Source organism: Mustela nigripes, chromosome 2 (genome assembly GCF_022355385.1).
Source record: "Mustela nigripes isolate SB6536 chromosome 2, MUSNIG.SB6536, whole genome shotgun sequence".
NCBI classification, from domain to species: Eukaryota; Metazoa; Chordata; class Mammalia; order Carnivora; family Mustelidae; genus Mustela; species Mustela nigripes.
This window is the reverse complement of record NC_081558.1, coordinates 153,121,230-153,139,069: the sequence shown is the minus strand read 5'-3', so window position 1 is coordinate 153,139,069 and position 17,840 is coordinate 153,121,230. Positions and strand designations below refer to the sequence as shown.

The 17,840-nt window shown below is 38.6% G+C and overlaps 1 long non-coding RNA gene across 5 annotated transcripts in view; it reads left to right on the top strand.

Annotated features, from left to right (window-relative positions):
* Positions 1-16,221, top strand: part of LOC132012193 (uncharacterized) — a 28,087-nt gene extending 11,866 nt beyond the window's left edge. For all 5 annotated transcript variants that reach the window (XR_009402553.1, XR_009402552.1, XR_009402551.1 and 2 more), the window contains 3 exons: positions 3,987-4,269; positions 15,340-15,445; positions 15,561-16,221. This is a non-coding gene — a long non-coding RNA (uncharacterized LOC132012193). The remainder of the gene's footprint in view (positions 1-3,986; positions 4,270-15,339; positions 15,446-15,560) is intronic.
* The last annotated feature ends 1,619 nt before the right edge of the window (positions 16,222-17,840 follow it).

Sequence of the window (17,840 nt, the reverse complement as noted above, 5' to 3'; positions counted from 1 at the left end):
CATTATCACCACTGCTATTCAACATAGTACTAGAAGTTCTAGCCTCAGCAATCAGACAACAAAAGGAAATTAAAGGCATCCAAATTGGCAAAGAAGAAGTTAAATAATCACTCTTCACAGATGATATGATACTATATGTGGAAAACCCAAAAAACTCCACTCCAAAACCTCTAGAACTTGTACAGGAATTCAGTGAAGTATCAGGATATAAAAATGAATGCACAGAAATCAGTTGCATTTTTCTACACCAACAAGAAGACAGAAGAAAGAGAAATTAAAGAGTCAATCCTTTCTACAGTTGCACCCAAAACCATAAGATACCTAGGAATAAACCTAACCAAAGAGACAAAGAATCTATACTCAGAAAACTATAAAGTACTCATGAAAAAAATTGAGGAAGACACAAAGAAATGGAAAAATGTTCCATGCTCCTGGATTGGAAGAATAAATATTGTGAAAATGTCTATGCTACCTAAAGCAATCTACACATTTAATGCAATTCCTATCAAAGTACCATCCATCTTTTTTAAAGAAATGGAACAAATAATCCTAAAATTTATGTGGAACCAGAAAAGACCTCGAATAGCCAAAGGAATATTGAAAAAGATATTCATTCATTTATTTAATTAGATGTTGATTCTTTCATCAAGTTTAGGTCGGTCGTCCACTGTTAGATGGAATAACACAGTTCAGATGGAGGCCTGTGGGGCCAGACTGCCTGGGCTTGAATCATAGCTCTACCACTTACTAGCTGTGTGTCCCTAAGCAACTTACTTCACCCCACTGTGCCTTGGTTTTTTCAGTGTAAATTGGGGATAATAAGAGAAACTATCTCCATGTTAGTGTACAGATTACATGAATTAAATTCAGGAAAATCTCTTAGAATATGTCTGATGCATTGTAAACACTTAATAAATGTCATTTGATGTATTAGTCAGAATTCTCAGAGCAACAGAACAAAATCTATATGAAGAGATCATGTGATTATGGAGGTGAGAAGTCCCAGGATCTCTGCAGTGGACAAGCTGAGATGATATAGTTCCAGGCCAAGTCTGAAGGCTTAAGACCCAAAAAGAGTCTATCTGTGTTTCAGTTTGAAGTCCAGCTTAAAAAGCCAGACCGCAGTTCCCTATTACTCAAGGGAGGGCCAACCTTTTTGCTTCATTCAGGCTGTTGACTGATTGGTTGAGGGCCACCCACCTTAGAGAGGGCCATCAGCTCAGTTTATCAGCTCAAATATTGATCTCATCCAAAAATACCTTCAAAGACATGCCCAAAATAATGTTTGACCAAATGTTTGACCTATGACTCAGTCACATTGGCATATAAAATCATACTGGGTATTTTTTTTTTTTTAACTTTGTCAAGTCCTGTGCTGGGCACTGGTGAAACAGGATGGTTAAGATATGGTCTCTGCACTCTGGAAACTGTCCATGCCCAGCCCCACCAAGAGCCACATGATTGCTACTGATGAAGGAGCCGATTGCTTCTGTTTTTCATTTGGAATGTACCCTACTGCCTATCTCTCTGGCTGTTTTTTTGCTGGGTGGGTGAAACTTCCTTGCCTATGAACTTTCACCATTTGGATTTTCCCTTTGTACTTCACCTGTTTTTTCTTATATTTCATATTACCTCATTTTATCAGACACTATCCTCAGAAGCCCAATTTATAAAGTAAATTAGAGAGGGGTGGTTCTGATTGTATTGGTGAAGGGGTGGAGGTCTCACTGATTTGTTCTTTCCCTGTCTGTCAGTGACAAATTCTGGCGAGGGCTTTAGAAAAAACGGTTTCGAAAAGATTGAATCAGATGATCTCTGAGCATTCCTCTAGCGCCAACATACCAGGAATGTATTCCATGTCATGAGTCCATGAATAATACTGAGTGTTTGGCTGTGTTCCTCAAAGCCCTCAGCTCCTACTCATGAATACTCTGCCCAGACCAGTAGGTATTTGTGGCAAGTAGAATAGACTGACTTACTAAAAATCTGTTTCTGCCTTTCTGATTTGCCTTCCTGGCTTGCTGAGACTAGACAGTAAAAAACTACATTTCCAAGATTGCTTTACAGTTTGGGTTCTGGAGATGGCTTAAACTCTGCCAGTCAGATACATTTGCTCGGGCATTCAACTGCCAAGTGATTAAAGTGGGGGGAATGGTGATGGTGCACCCAGCATGCATGCTCTTTCTCTTGCCAATGTGAATCTAGCAGAGGCAGTTTGGCTCTGGAGTCCCTATTTGCAGTGATGACTTCCTGATTTGCCAGCTGCCTGGTATGGCAGAGACAGCAGCTGCCCTGGCAGACCAGCTGTGAAATGCTGCCCTGAGCCCAGGAAAATGTGAGGCAGAACAGGACACACACACTGCTAGTCTCACCTTCTGTGCCTTACTTTGGGTTTGTTCCTCCAGCTTTCCAGTGATTCTGTAAACGTCTAATTTTCTGTACTAAATTTCTTCCTGTTTGAAATAGCTAGAATGATTTGTTTTACCTGTTATTAAAGTCTACCTGATAGACTTCAATGGCCTTTATAAACACTTCACTAACTTCCTCTCTTCTTTGAGATTCTCAGTGTGTATAGAAGAGTCACGGGTCCACCCTTCCATGGATGTTATCCTCTCCTGCCATTTCTCCTTTGGGGAGGGCATAGCAAATCTCGAGTTTTCTTGGGAAGGAGAAAACTTCAAAGAGGAATATGAGGTAGAACAAGATAAAAGTCTATTACCACTTTCTCAGGTACTATGATTTTTTTTTTAAGTTTCCCCAAAGTTGGTTTACCAGTTTCATAATAACCAGCGACTTGAGGATAATAATATTAGAATGTAGAGGATAATAACGAGGAACTAGAGGATCAGAGCTCCTTGTATGAGGGAAGAGACGCTGTGGCTTGGGCTGAAATTTCTGAGGGGACTCTAGCACTTTTACTGAGAAATGTGAATTTCATGGATGAAGCTGTTCTGTAAGTGCTCAGCCATTGCACCAAATGAAAGAGGTGACAGTACAGTTAAGCTAATGTAAGGGAATTCATTGGATGAACTTGGTTTCAAGCTCTGTTTCTGTTTATAGGGACAAATTTTAAGTTTCCTCTTCTGGTGTTCTCAGTTTTTCCTCTTCTCAAGTTGTTATGGGCTCTTCTCATTTCCATCGTAAGATTCGGCTATTTGCCCTGTCTGTTCATCTTTGCTGAGAATACTGCTCTGAACCAAAGTTGTTTTGTCGGCACCTGTCTGTATTACCCGTTCATTCAAACAAGCAAACAAAATATATATACCAAAACACAAACAACAACAACAAAATCCAACCCCCAACGCATTGGCCTTATCCCAGACACACCAAACCATTGTAACACTGAAAACCTAAAATGTTACATACATAATGTAATTTTCTATGAAAACCTTGAGAGATGAAATGTGGTTTAGTGAAAATAGCTGTATGCTGGGAATGAGGAGGCCCAAGTTCTAATTCTGGTTGACTCTGACAACTCGTTTAGCTTTTCGAGGCTTCATTTTCTCACTGTTAAAATGTGGTTGGACCAGTGGATTTCCATAGTGCCCAAGGATGCTCACCCTTCTCAGGATTACACGGAGAGTGGTCTTCTCCCTGCCAGAGATCTGTGGGTAGAGGGAGGTGAGTAGCAGAATCCTTCCGGAGAAAGAGCTGGAAGAGATGAGAAGGTGGCAGTGAGAACCATTTGTTACCATCTGTGATTTTCAGCAGGGTGTCTGAGGTCAGCTGAGAGTCTGCAATGAAGCTCTGAAGAGGGAATGATTCCACAAGTAAATACAGCGGTGCTAGATGAGACCTGCAGGACTGAGCAGATGTGTATTGTGATTTTCACTCAATGCCTCAATCAAAAATTTAACTACGGCGAACCTCAATCTGTTGCCTCTAGAAGGATTAATTTAAAAATCAGGGCAAGATTTCTGCTTGCTTGATCCTCCCCAGGTGGAAATTAAAAAGGAACTAATTGTTTTGTTACTTTATCCTGCCAGATTTTGAAATGCCCAGGTGCAGTTTGATAGGATTGATGATGGCAACGTGGCAAGGTGCATCTCTAAGGGCTGGTTCCTCATGCCCAGTGTGACCTGGCCTGACCTGGCAAAGAGGGACATGAGTAACCACAGTACCGTGGAAGTCCTGGAGGAACAGATGAATGGCTTCTGCACGGTGCTATCTGTCCTGAAATACCTTGTCAAGTTAAATGAGAAATATGTCTGCTGCTAACAGAGACAAATATGAACAACCAGCCCTTCAGAATCATCCACAAATACCCAAGTAAGTGAGTGAAAGCAGGGTATATTTCACCACAAAGAAAAGAAGTATAGTAATAATAATAATAATAATAATTAGTAGCAGTAGTAGTAAAATTACTTATTTTTGCATGATAGGATTATAGACAATTTTTATTTTCTTCTTTGTATTTGTTTGACTTATACAACATTCTATAATGAATATACATTATCTTTATAGTCCAAAAAAGCTGTACTTTAAAAATCTTCTTAAACATCTTTATGAAATGTAATTCACATGCCATATAATTTACCCATTTAAATGTACAACTCATTGTTTTAGTATATTCACAGTTGTTCATCCATCACCATTATCTAATTTTAGAACATTTTCATTACCCTAAAAAGAAACCCCATATCCATCATCAGTCACTCTCCATTCCTATCATCATCCTGTCCCTAGTCATAGGCAAACACTAACATATTTTCTGATGATATAGATTTGCCTATTTGGACCTTTCATGTAAATGGAATGATACAATAAGAGGTAACTGACGTCTTTCATTCAGCATGGTGTTTTCAAGGTTCATCGTGTCGTAGCATGTACTGGCAGTTCATTTATTTTTATTGCTGAATAATATTCCATTGTATGGCTATACCATATTCCATTTATCCATTAATCAGGTGATGGAAATTTGGGCTGTTTCTATCTATTGGCTGTAATACATGATGCTGCTGTGAACGTTGGTGTATAAATTTTTGTGTGATTATGTGTTTTCATTTGTCTTGGTTTATACCTAGGAGTGGAATTGCTAGATCATATGGTAACTATTTTTAACCTTTTGTAGAATTGCTGGGCTGTTTTCCAAAGTAGTTGCTCATTTACACTCCGCCAATGAAGGTTCCAATTTCTCAACATTCTTGTCAGCATTCATTATTTTTTTTTTAAATTTTAGTTATTCTAATGGATATAGGTAATATCTCATTGTGGTTTTGATTTGTGCTTCCCTGATGGCTAATGACGTTGAGCATCTTTCCACGTGCTTATTGGTGATTTGTATATCTTCTTTGAAAAAATACTTATTCAAGTCCTTTGCCCATGAAAAGAATGAGTTATTTTTTTATTATTAAGTTGTAAGACTTCTTTATATCTTTTGGATACCAGTCCCTTATCCAATGTATGATTTGCAAATACTTCCTCTGCTTCGGTGGGTCATCTTTTTACTTCTTGATGATGTCCTTTTGAGCAGTTGCTTTCTTAATTTTATTTTTGGAATGTTCTTTGCTAGCATGAAGAAATACAATTGATTTTTGTTTGTTGATTTTGATTCTTGCAACCTTGTTGAATTTATTTATTTATTAGTTGTAATAGTATTTTTTATGGATTCTTTACTACTTTCTGTATGCAAATCATGTTATCTATGAATATAGTTTTTTTCATTTCCAATATTGATTACTTATATTTAATTTTCTTGTCTAAGTGGCCTGACTAGAACACAGTGTTGAACAGAAGTAAGAATAAAAATTTTTGGTTTGTTCCTGATCTCAGTGACAAAGCTTTCATTCTTTAATTATTAAATGTGGTGGCAGCTGTGGATTTTTTTGTTGTTGTTGTTGATGGCCTCTTACCAAGTTGAGAATGTTGCCTTTTATTACCAGTTTTGCTGAGTGTTTTCATCATGAAAGAATTTTAGGATTTTGCCAAATGCATTTCTTGCATTTATTCAGATGATTGTGTTATCTTTGTCCTTTATTCTGTTGAGATGGTATATTACACTGATTTTTGCATATTGAACTAGCCTTTTATTCTTGTAAGATATCACATTTAATCATGGCATATAATCGTTTTTCTATATTATTGGATTCTGTTTGCAGGCATTTTGTTAAAGATTTTTGCATCTATATTTATAAAAGATATTGGCCTCTTTTCTTGTGATGTCTTTGTCTGGTTTTGGTATCAGGATAATACTGGCCTTATAGAATAAGTTGAAATGCATTCCTTTATCTTCTGTGTTGAGTGGAAGAGAGTTTGTGAAGGATTGGTGTTCTTTAATTCTTCAAATTTGGGGTTTAATTTCCCAAAGCTTTCCTGTGCTCTATTTCATTTATTTCACTCTAGTGTTTATTATTTTCTTCCCTCTGCTTGCTTTGGGTTTAGTTTAGTTTTCTTTTCTTTTCCTAGTAACTTAAGGTTGAAGGTTAGGTTATTGATTTAAGATCTTTCCTCTTTTTTATTTTTATATTTTTAAAAGATTTATTTATTTGAGAGAGAGAGAGCGAGAACTTGATCAGAGAGAGGGACAGAAGAGAGAGGGAAAGGAGAGAGAGAATCTCAGGTAGACTCCCCGCTGAGTGTGGGCCTGGATGCTAGACTCAGTCCCATGACCATGAGATCACAAGCTGGGCTGAAGTCAAGAGTCAGATGCTTAACCAACTGAGCCACCAAGATGCCCCTTTCTTCTTTTTAAATATGGGCATTTACAGTAATAAATACCTCTGAGCACTGATTTAGCTGCATCCCGTACATTTTTGGTATATTATGCTTTCATTTTTACTCTTCCCAGAGTATTTTCTAATTTCCTTGAGATTTGTTCTTTGACCTATTGGTAACTTAGGATTGTTCTGTTTAATTTCCATATACATTTTATTTCCTAAATTTCATTCTGTTATTGAGTTCGGATTTCATCACATTCTAATAAGCTTTGAAAATGTGAAGTGTGAATTCTCCAATTTGTTCTTTTCTTTTTTTTACCCATCCCCCAACCTACCTCCCCTCTGGCAACCACCAGTTTGTTCTCTGTATTTGAGTGGGGGGGGGTGGGTTTTTTTTGTTTTTTTGTGGTTTTTTTGGTCTCTTTTTTTCTTTGTTTGTTCATAACTTTGTTCTTTGTTTTCAAAGTTGTTCTGTCTATTCTGTAGCCCTTGTCTTTCCATATGAATTTTATGATCAACATGTCAACTTCTAATCAAAAGCAAGGTGAGATTTTGATAGGGATAGCAATGAATCTGTAGGTTAATTTGAATAGCATTGTCATTTAACAATATTAAGATTTTGACCCATGGACATGTGATACCTTACCATTTATTTAAAGGTATATATTTTTTTGAAATGTGAAGTAAAATGTGGAGGCCATGAGTTTAAGTGAACTTGGAGAGAAAAAAGACCGCTATGGGACATAGTAGAGAAGTAAAGCAACTTTAATATAATTTTGCTTCTGTTGTACTGCAAGGAAGGAAGAAAGAGAAGAGAAAAAAAAAAGAGGAAGAGAAAGAGAGGAATGAAGGGAAAATAAGGCAGAGGGATATAGGTATGGAGAGAGAGAATGCAACATGTATTGACAGGTTAGATAAAGTCAGAAAATGTTTATCTCATTTAGTGGCTTGCAGATCTTTCACCGCCTTAGTGAAATGTTCAGTGGAGCAAATACCGAACAACCAGAGAAGAAAAGATTGAGGATTGATAATAATTGTCTTTTTCCTGGCGTTTCTTATGAGGATTAAAAGATTTAATAAAGTTAAACTTCTTAGTATAGTTCCTGGACATAGTACAATAACAATAAATGTTAAGTGTTATTGTCAATAAAAATATTCTTGTTTTTATTTTTATTACTTCAACATATTAAGAATATTTTTAAGAGGGTAGGGTTATAGGTTGTGTCCTTTATACTTTGCTCCAGAGTCATAAAATCACTAGTAATGGGCAAAATTTAAAGTAAAAATCATGAAAATCTGTTTAGATAAGCTGGTCGGGTTTAATTGTCTGAGTATAAAAAGACAAAAACAAAAAAATGGAAACCCTAAAAAAAACACATATGTTTACTTTATTTTACATATGTACTGATTATGGAAAATTCAGACAATAATGGAAGAAGAAAGAATAATTTTCCTTCCTATGAGTTTATAATAATAAATTTGTACTTTCCTAACTAAAGAAAAAATATAATGTGGAGGAATTAGCCCTCAGAGAAGAGAAACAGATTCATATAGTAAAAGATCAAATAATTAGAAGCTTACCCTAAGATGAAAAGATTAGGAGATTATTTTATTTAGGCCTTTATATTTTATTTATTTTATTTTATTATTTATTTATTAATTATTATATGTTATATTATATTATATATTATATTATATATTATAAATACATATTATTATAGTATATATTATATTTATTACTATTATCAATTTTATTTTATTTATTTCATTTTATTTATTTATTTTATTTATTTTATTTAAGCCTTTATATTTTATTAAAAGACCTTTTTAAAATAGATACTGACTGTTCATGATATTTATGGAAGAGATAATAAAATGGCATAGTCATAAAGTAAAATATCAAGATTTTAAAATATCATTAAAAATTTTTTCAAAACTGGAGTAGGTTAACAAAAAAAAGGCATTGAATCTCTAGCCAGTTTGTGTGTGGGGTGTGTGTGTGTGTTTTCTATGGGTACAATAAACATAATAGTGAATACTTAAATAGAGCTTTTACTTGATTTTGGTTGCTGTTCTAGGATTTTACATATATTTGCTTATTTAATCATTGTGGGAACCAAATGAGATTAAGTCACATTATTACCCACATATAAATAGGTTTATCAGATTTAGTAAATAAAAATAGAGGATGCCCTGTTATATGTGAATTTTAGATAAACAACAAATATTGCTACATAGGTCAAAATATTATTTGTTATTGATCTAAAATTCAAATTTAACAGTGTCCTTTATTTTATCTGGTAAACCTGCATCTAAGAGATGGGAAAGCTGAAGCTCAGGCATGGTGGGGTTGGAACATTCAAACCTCACTGCAAGAACAGAAAGAAGAAACTAAAGAACTACCATTCGTTCATGCTTTCTGGGCTTATCTATAGAAGAGAGGGAGTTGGAACCAAGTTTCTTGAAGGCCCCTTCCTCTCCCATAGTTCTGTGTCTTCGGGAAGCCAATTGGAGCCATCTATTAATCCAACAAATATTAGTAGAATGCTAAGTTGGTGCCAGACATTGGCACTGCACCACAAAGATAAACAAGACTGAAGTAGCTCCTGCCCTTTGGGCTGTGGGCAGGTTAGTGGGGAAGACACAGATTAAATGAGTGCCCACTGCAGGAGAAGGGAATTATGATGGAGAGAAATTGGGTGCAGCAGGAACGAGCAGAGGGCCTCCTCACCTGGTTCAGGAGGAGAGCATTGAGTAGGGTGATGATTCTCAAGCCACGCCCCACACCAGCAACTTTGGCACCACCTGGGAGCTTGTTGGAAATGCAGATTTTCAGGCCCCCCTCCAAGATCCACTGAATCAAAAACTCTGGGGGTAGGCCTAGCTAGAAATTTGTGTTTTAATGAGGCTTCCAGGTGATTCTGACCTACTCTCAGGTTCAAGAAGCCCTGATGTAGGGCATCAGCCCCCAGGGATGGTGAAGACACTCAAAGTATCACTGGCCTATCCTTCCCACCACCAGATGGGGTGCCATCTCCTCAAAGTCATGGACAGCTGGTTAGGAGAGCAGAACTGCTGGCTCCTTGCTCCATTCCAGTAAAACAAGGATGATTAGATAGACTCAGGGATACAAATGTCCTATTTTGAGTTGTCCGTTCCCTTAAATGGGAAAAAAGTGGGGGTTACTTATTCCTCAGACTATTAAGCCTTTCCTACTATTTCCAGAAATAGAGGTCTTTAACCATTACAGTGGGGGGCGGACATAGACTCTTTCCTGAGACACTACAAAGGGTTATTAATAAGCTGACTTCAAAGAAACCACTGTTTTGTGTTCCCCTAAATGTCAATGCCTAAAAATGCCTAGTATACTGGAAATGCCTAGAAGGCCCCTAGATTTTACTTTTCTTCCTTTCTAATTCCATTCATGGACTTATTTGTATGAAGCCCTTTGAGATCTAGCATCTGCCTATTTTTCCACCCTCATAACTTGCTGGTTTTCAACACATGGCTATTGACATTGCTTTCAGCTGACTGACTTTTCATGGTTTTTAGATTGTGTTTCGTTTTTCATTCTGCCAAGTCACTGCAGACTCTGTCTATGCTTAGGCTGCTTTCTTTTCTGGACTGCCTCATGGACTTCAAGTCATCCTTCAGGATTTGGCTTTTAAATCTCCTAGTCTCATTTCCATCTGTTCAGTATTTCATTCATTCATCAAATATTTGCCAGACTGCAACTCTGTGCCTCATACATTTTTAGGCATTGGGTAAACAGCAATAAACAAAACAAATCCCTTCCCTCATGGACCTTACCTGTTGGTAGTGAGGTGAAATAGGCAGTAAATAAATAGATCATTAAAATATGGGGTATGCTACTGTAGGAGTCCGCTTATGTGAAAATACAAAAACAGGCAGAATCAGTCTGGGCTGTTAGAAGTTAAAATAATGCAGGCACCGGGTGGCTCAGTTGGTTAAGCCTCTGCCTTCAGCTCAGGTCATGATCCCAGGGTTCTGGGATTGAGCCCCTCATCGGGCTCTCTGCTCAGTGGGGAGCCTGCTTCCTCCTCTCTCTCTGCCTGTCTCTCTGCGTACTTGTGATCTCTGTCTGTCAAATAAATAAATAAAATCTTAAAAAAAATAGAATAATGCATACCCTTGGAGTGTGAGAGGGAATTATGGCTAGGAGAGAGCACAGGGAGTATCTGGAGGGGTTGGTAATATTCTGTTTCTTGGTCTGGATGCTGGTTACTTGGTTGTATTCAGTTTGTGGAAATTATTTGAGGTGGACACTTGCATGCACTTTTCTGTGTGTATATTCTATTTCAATATAAAGTAAATATGTAGTAAATCAGATGGTGAAGAGTTATATAGAGAAAAATAAAGCAGGGAAGGCAGATTGGAAAAAGGAGAGTGGAATGGGGAGGGAAGGAGGGTTGTGATTCTACGTGGGCTGTCCAAAGAAAGCCTTACTGAGAGGCTAAATTTTAACAAGGATTTGTAGGAGGTAAGGAAGCCAGGCCTTGGGGTAGGCAAAGCCTGGTGGATTTGAGGAACAGCAAGGAGGCTACTGGTTGGAATGGAGAGAATATGAGGAGTATGGGGGGAGTGTTAAGAGATCACATCAGAAAGATAACAGGAGGCTGGAATGCATGGTGTTTGAAGGCCACTGTAAGGGTTTTGACTTTTGGTCATACTATGAGAAGAGATGGAAAACTATTAGAAAGTTTTCAACAAAAGAGGCAAATGACCTGACTTATATTTTAAAAGTATATTTACGGCCACTTTTGAGAGAGCACCCAAGAGAGACAACAGTGAGAGGAGTGCGACCAGTTGGGAGGTTGTTACAATGATCCAGGTAAGAAAAGATGATGACTTGTCCAAGATGGTAGTAGTGGAATTGGTGAGAAGAGAGTGGGTTATGCACATATTTTTGAAGGCAGAGCAGGTAGGATTTGCTAACAGATTAGATGAGGGGTGTTTGGGGGAAATAGAGAAGTTAATGATGACTAAGGCTTTTGCCTGGAGCAACTGGGAGAATGGAGTCACCATTTATTCTGATCAGGAAGTCTGGAATTTGGTTTGGGATGTGTTAAGTTAGAGATGCCCATTTCAGACAATTGAGGAGCCATGTTAAGTTGAAGGTTGGATATGAAATTGGAGTTTAAGAGAGAAGTCCAGGCTTGAAACATACAATTGAGAATTGTTAACGTATAGATAGTATTTCAAATTTTAAGATTAGATGGGCTTATAAGAGATCAGTCATAGATGTAAAAGAGTAGAGTTCTAGGGACTGAACCCTGGGGACCCCCCTCCCAACATGTGTAGATCAGGCAGATGAAGAGAAACTAGCAAAGGAAAATGAGAAGGAAAGGATAGTAAAATAGAAGGGAAACTAGGAATGTGTTATGACCTGGAAACCAAATGAAGGAAATCTTTCAGGGAGGAAGGAGTGATCACTTGTGTCAAAAGCTGCACACAAGTCAATCAGAGGAGGACTAAGAACAGATCATTTGAGAGAGGGAACATGGTAGCTTTGGAGGGCTAAGAACATTCACTGGAGAGGAAGCACAGAGGATACTTTGCTTCAGAGGGGAGCAGCAGAGAAACATGTGTTAACCAAGAGCATTATATATTTTCACTTTTTCTTTCTTTTTTTTTTTTTAAGATTTTATTTATTTATTTATTTGACAGAGAGAGATACAGAGAGAGAGGGCACACAAGCAGGGAGAGTGGAAAAAAGGAGAAGCAGCCTTCCCGTTGAGCAGGGAGGCTGATGGGGGGCTCAGGTTCCTGGGGTCATAACCTGAGCTGAAGGCAGATGTTTAACAACTAAGCCACATAGGTGCCCCTCACTTTTTCTTTTATTAGATGAGAGGAATAACAGCATGTTTGTATGTTGATAATGAACAAACGGAGAGGGTAAATTTGATGTAGGAAAGGGGGAAGAATTACTCAAGAATGTCTCTCAGTAGGCAGAGGGATGGGGCCTATGCACAGGTTTTGCCAAGATTATATTAAAGGGATAAGGCAGAGTACGTGGGCGCTGATGAGAAAAGTGAATAGTGTGGTAGTGGGAGTTGTAGCAATTCTCTTCTGCTTGCTTCTAATATTCTTAGTGAAATAGGAGACAAGTTATCAGCTGAATATGAAGCTAAGAATGATGGTATTGGACGTGTGAGGAGAAAGGATGAAGTAGTCATCTAGGAGAGGAGAATAACTGAAAAGAAACATAATGGGCTTCCTGGGCAGCACAGAAGGAACATTTGAGGTTTATGTTATTAAATTTAGTAAAGTGAGGATACTTAGTGTGGCTGTGTGTTTTTCTCCAGCCACATGCAGTTGCTGGTGTGTGAGCACAGAATGGGAGGAGGGTAGGGTTATCCAGGGGGTGGGGTCTTGACATGCAGGTATGACGAAGGAAGACAGATATGTGCTAGCAAGTAATGATATACTCGGGGGATCTAAACTGGGCTAGAAAGTTGAAGGGAGGGCGCCTGGGTGGCTCAGTGGGTTAAGCCTCTGCCTTCGGCTCAGGTCATGATCTCAGGGTCCTGGGATCAAGCCCCGCATCGGGCTCTCTGCTCAGCAGGGAGCCTGCTTCTCTCTCTCTCTGCCTGTCTCTCTGTCTACTTGTGATCTCTCTCTGTCAAATAAATAAATAAAATCTTAAAAAAAAAAAAAAGAAAGTTTAAGGGACGTGAGGCAGGGGAAAAGACAGTGAGAAAGTGATAGTATCATTGGGTTCCAAGTCCTAATGACAGCCAAAGCACTTTTAGAGTCAGGTACTAGAGAGAGCAGGAGGGGGTAGAAGATAATGGCTAAAGAGTTTCAGTAGTTGAAATTGAGATAATAGAAAGGTTATGGTTCTTGCTAATGACAAAATCTAAGCTCTAATCATGGAGAGGGTGACTAAGGTAAAATGGAAAACGGGGTGCTTGGAGGAAAGAAGGTCCATGTCCAAAGAAGGTCAATCATACGTGGGTTGATCATACATGAGATAGTGAAACTAAGAATTATGACAGAAGTAATGTTGGATAGCTTGGCAGGGCCAGCAGCTAAATGGTGGTGGGGAGCAGCAGAAGACTGCAACATGGAAGGGTGGTGAATAGAAAAATCTAATGAGATGAGATTTTAAGCTAGAAGTGCACAGAGAGGAGGGAGAGAGAATGATCTAGAAGCCATAATGAGAAGGAATTCACTTACGTCATGTGTATGAAGGATGTTAGAAAGAAAACCAGCACCAGCTGAAAGGGCTTGAGGGAAGAAGTGTCCTTAGAGGAGGGCAGGATTTCAGTTAGAGCAGGAAGGTGAAGGAAATGTTAACAAAGTTGAGAATAGAAGGGCTCTGCTGATGATTGATAGCAAGTTCCAAAGGGCACGGTTGAAGAGGTTCAGAACTTGGGAATGGGTTAGAAATAGGGTCAGAAAAAGGAGGGTAAGAGCCATGGGGGGCTTAGAGTGAGGATATACTGGGGATCTTGGTCTTCTCATTGTGTTAAACATGAATAGGGAAAAAGATAGGATGAAATTAGATAAGGTTGTCTCAAGACAGACCCTGGTAGCAAAGCAGTGAATGTTGTGGAGGGAAAGAGGTTGAGGGTGTTGGCAGGAACACACAGAGTTCTGAGGTACCCTCTTCACTCTCTAAGATGAAGGAGTGGAGGCCAGGGTTGAATAGACTTACCTGGAGCATGTGGAATTCTGGGAGTCCCATTCGATTCTTGTGGGTGATGATATGGAAGCTGGAAAAAGATCAGTAAGACAACCATATACAGTAGCTCAAGTTGTGCATATTACAAGTCAAGGGTACTTGATTTATGTAGACTCTACTGGAACTGACCCTCTTGGAGGAGTGCAATGTGAGTGCCCTGGAGAAATACACTCCACAGCACCTCAAATACATCATATTTGTAAACTTTCAACATTGCCGAGGTTTGTTATTATTCATCTTGTCACAAATCCCTCACAAGCAGGAACCATCTCTCTTTTCTGGCCTCTGAAACATAGTAGGCATTTGGAATAGGTGTTGTTAGCTCTTAATTCCTGAGTCCTATCATCATGGCTCCAGAGGTGCACGATAACGGAGCCTTGATATGGAAATATGTGACCTCTTTATTCCATTCTCCAGATCACATCAGGAGCTCCCCCCTCCTTTTTTCCTCTGTGGACTCACAAGCTAATAAGCAGATCCTACCTGGGAGTGGTTCCCTCCAGAGAATACTGAAACCTGCTCAGATTTGCTGACTGGTGACATCAGCTCTTCTTACCTGGGTCTCAGTCTCACAAACTTAACAGACACAGTCTTGCGATTTCAAGGCCCTAAGGCCTATTTTGCTTTGTTTTCCCCTCTCTAAAAGTTGGTAGGAAATACCCCATCGACTTCCCCTTTCTCTTTTTGCTTCTCTAAGTGTTCCCTAAACAATATTGTTGAACTGATGAATGAGTGAATCAAAATTTTGCCTCACAAATGAAGAGAACTTCTATGGTGAATGGGGATTATTTGAATGCTGCTGCTCTCAGGGGGAACAGAGAACAGAGAAAATTCCTTTTTCTCAACTGTTCTTTCCTCTGAGACTTTCGGAGATGCATTGTAGCTGAATGCAGGGTTTGCCTCTAGCACAAAACCCCATCTTACTACATATTTTTTCTTTTTCTTTTTTTTTTAAATTTCATTTTATTTTTTCAGCGTTCCAAGAGTCATTGTTTATTCACCACGCCCAGTGCTCCATGCTATAGGTGCCCTCCTTAAGACCCACCACCAGGCTCATCATTTTCTTTCTTTTTTATGGAGAGTAAGTATCCCTGTTTGTAGGACTACTATTAAGAAATTTGAATAATGTCTGCCTATAGACCAAACTGCTTTGCCTATAGCCTGTGGAGCTCCTGTTTTTCTCTTTTCTGTTCCAGGCACCTATCCTAAACAGAGAAAAATCAAGGAGGTAACAGGCTCAGCATGTTGGATGTTGACTGAATCTACAGAGCTCCCCTATTCGTTTCTCTTAGGCCTGAATGTCAAAGTCTTGTTTCTTTATCTCTAATTCTGTTTTATGTATAAGATTTTCTTTCTTTTTTTTTTTTTCTTAAGATTTTATTCATTTGAGAGAGAGAGAGAGAGAGAAAGTGCACAAGCAGGGGCAGGGGAGAAGCAGAGGGAGAGGGAGAAGCAGACTCCTTGCTGAGCAGGGAGCCCGATGCAGGGCTTGATCCCAGGACCTGGTGATCATGACCTGTCCTGAAGGCAGACGCTCAACCATCTGAGCACCCGGGCACCTCTCCCTATAAGATTTACTTTCATTTGATCTTATGCCTCTCATATGTTAAATTCTCTGAGTAGAATTTTAAAATCCTAACTGCAAAAAAAAAAAAAAAAAAAAACGGATGATTAAAAGCCTGATGAGCTGTCTACATTGTGTATGTTTCATTGATGTGGTACTTCAGTGACAGTCTACTGGAGAGTTCAGGGCAGAGCGGGTTTCCTCTAAGCCACTTTTTCCTTTTTGGTGATATTACATGGGCATTTTGCTGATATAAAGGAGGACTTGAGTAAGGGACATCTTCTAAAACTGGTTATGGTTGGGATCATTATATTCGTAAAATCCTTATCTGGGCATTACTGGACAAAGGCTATGGAAATCTTGGAAAGTCAAAGAAAGTGAGACTAACTCTTAAAGTTCTCTAACTTGCCCAGTTGATGGAAATCAACTCTTTATTTCTCCCACATCTCACCTTCAAATCTCTCCTCTCTCTATGCTCTTTGTACGGATTCTCCCCCTCTGTTCTTTCAAAGTGGTAGGGGTTGGAGGAGGATATCTGTCCTGGGCCTTGTAGGAATCAAGATTAGGTTATGGGAGAGAGGAGGAAAAAGCACGTAAGAGAAAAGCCAACACAGAAAACTGTCTAAGAACCAGGCATTTTAATTGGCGCACAATCAATTTTTTTGAATCAGTGGATTCAGGTGATAAAATAATTTCAGTGGAGATAAGATGTATATTCGCTTCTAAAACCTCTGTGTAGAATGTCACCAGAAGCAGGAGATTGATATCTGCATTCTGAAGGAATTTTTCACCAGGCCAAAACTTTGTGATGTGTGCTGGAGGTCGTGGGGGATCACAATGGCTGGCATGTCTCCTGGATGTATCATCTCTGGGGAGACCAAGTTGGACTGGGGATCATGTTTACAGGGACTTCCGAGGCCTGGCCTGAACTGCACTCGCATATCTACTTAAACAAACAAACAAAGTGAAAAGATGTGCAGACAGTTGTTAGAACTCAACGAAGGAACTTGTGAATTACCTTTATGCGCTTAGTAATTAAGTAATAGAGAATACTAATTAGGAATTAATGATTCATACTGATGTGATGGTTTTTAAAATAAACGGAAATATTGCAGCAAGGTAGAATGGGTATGAGAAGGACCCAGGTTTGAATCTTCGACCCTGTTCCTTGCTAGTTGTATGGCCTTTAGACAAGTTCCTGAAATTTTTTGAAATGTATGTTCCTTATCTAGCAAACTGTTTTTTTCACAGGGTCATTGTGAGAATTATAAGGATATCTAATAGGTGAAAATAATTGGTAATAATAATGATACCTGACACTTATACAGCACTCTCTTTGTGCCAGAGACTATTCAAAAAAATTGTATATTCATTGAATTATATGCTCACTGAATCCTCAAAGAAAAGAAAAAGAATGAGTTAAGTACACAATTGTGCCTCTTTAAGGAGGAACAAGATGCAAAAAGGTTAAATAACTTCCAGAAGTATAAAGGGCCTGGTCAGGCAGGGCCAGGGTTTAAACCCAGGAAAGCTGGTTTTAAACATACATTACATTGTCTTACAATAGGGTATCAATCACAAGAACATTGTTTTGATAGGGGTCGATTAAAAAGAAGTTGAAACACGAGAACGAGGATGACTGGCATTTATGAAAGACAAAGCATGTGAGAATATAAATATTACTGGCAACCAACTATAGCTGTGGAGTCTGGTTGAAGAATTTTGGAGCAGACATTTTGTTTTGAGTTATCCCTGCTCCCTGGAAAATAACAAATTCTGCTAACGTGTATAATTTAAAACTAGGCTAGGAACTAGAAGGATAAAGTCCCTTTTCTCTTGAAGGCAAAAAGTTCCTTTCAAACATGTTTCATCCTTTTGACAATTTTATACAAACTTCCTGGTTAAATATTTT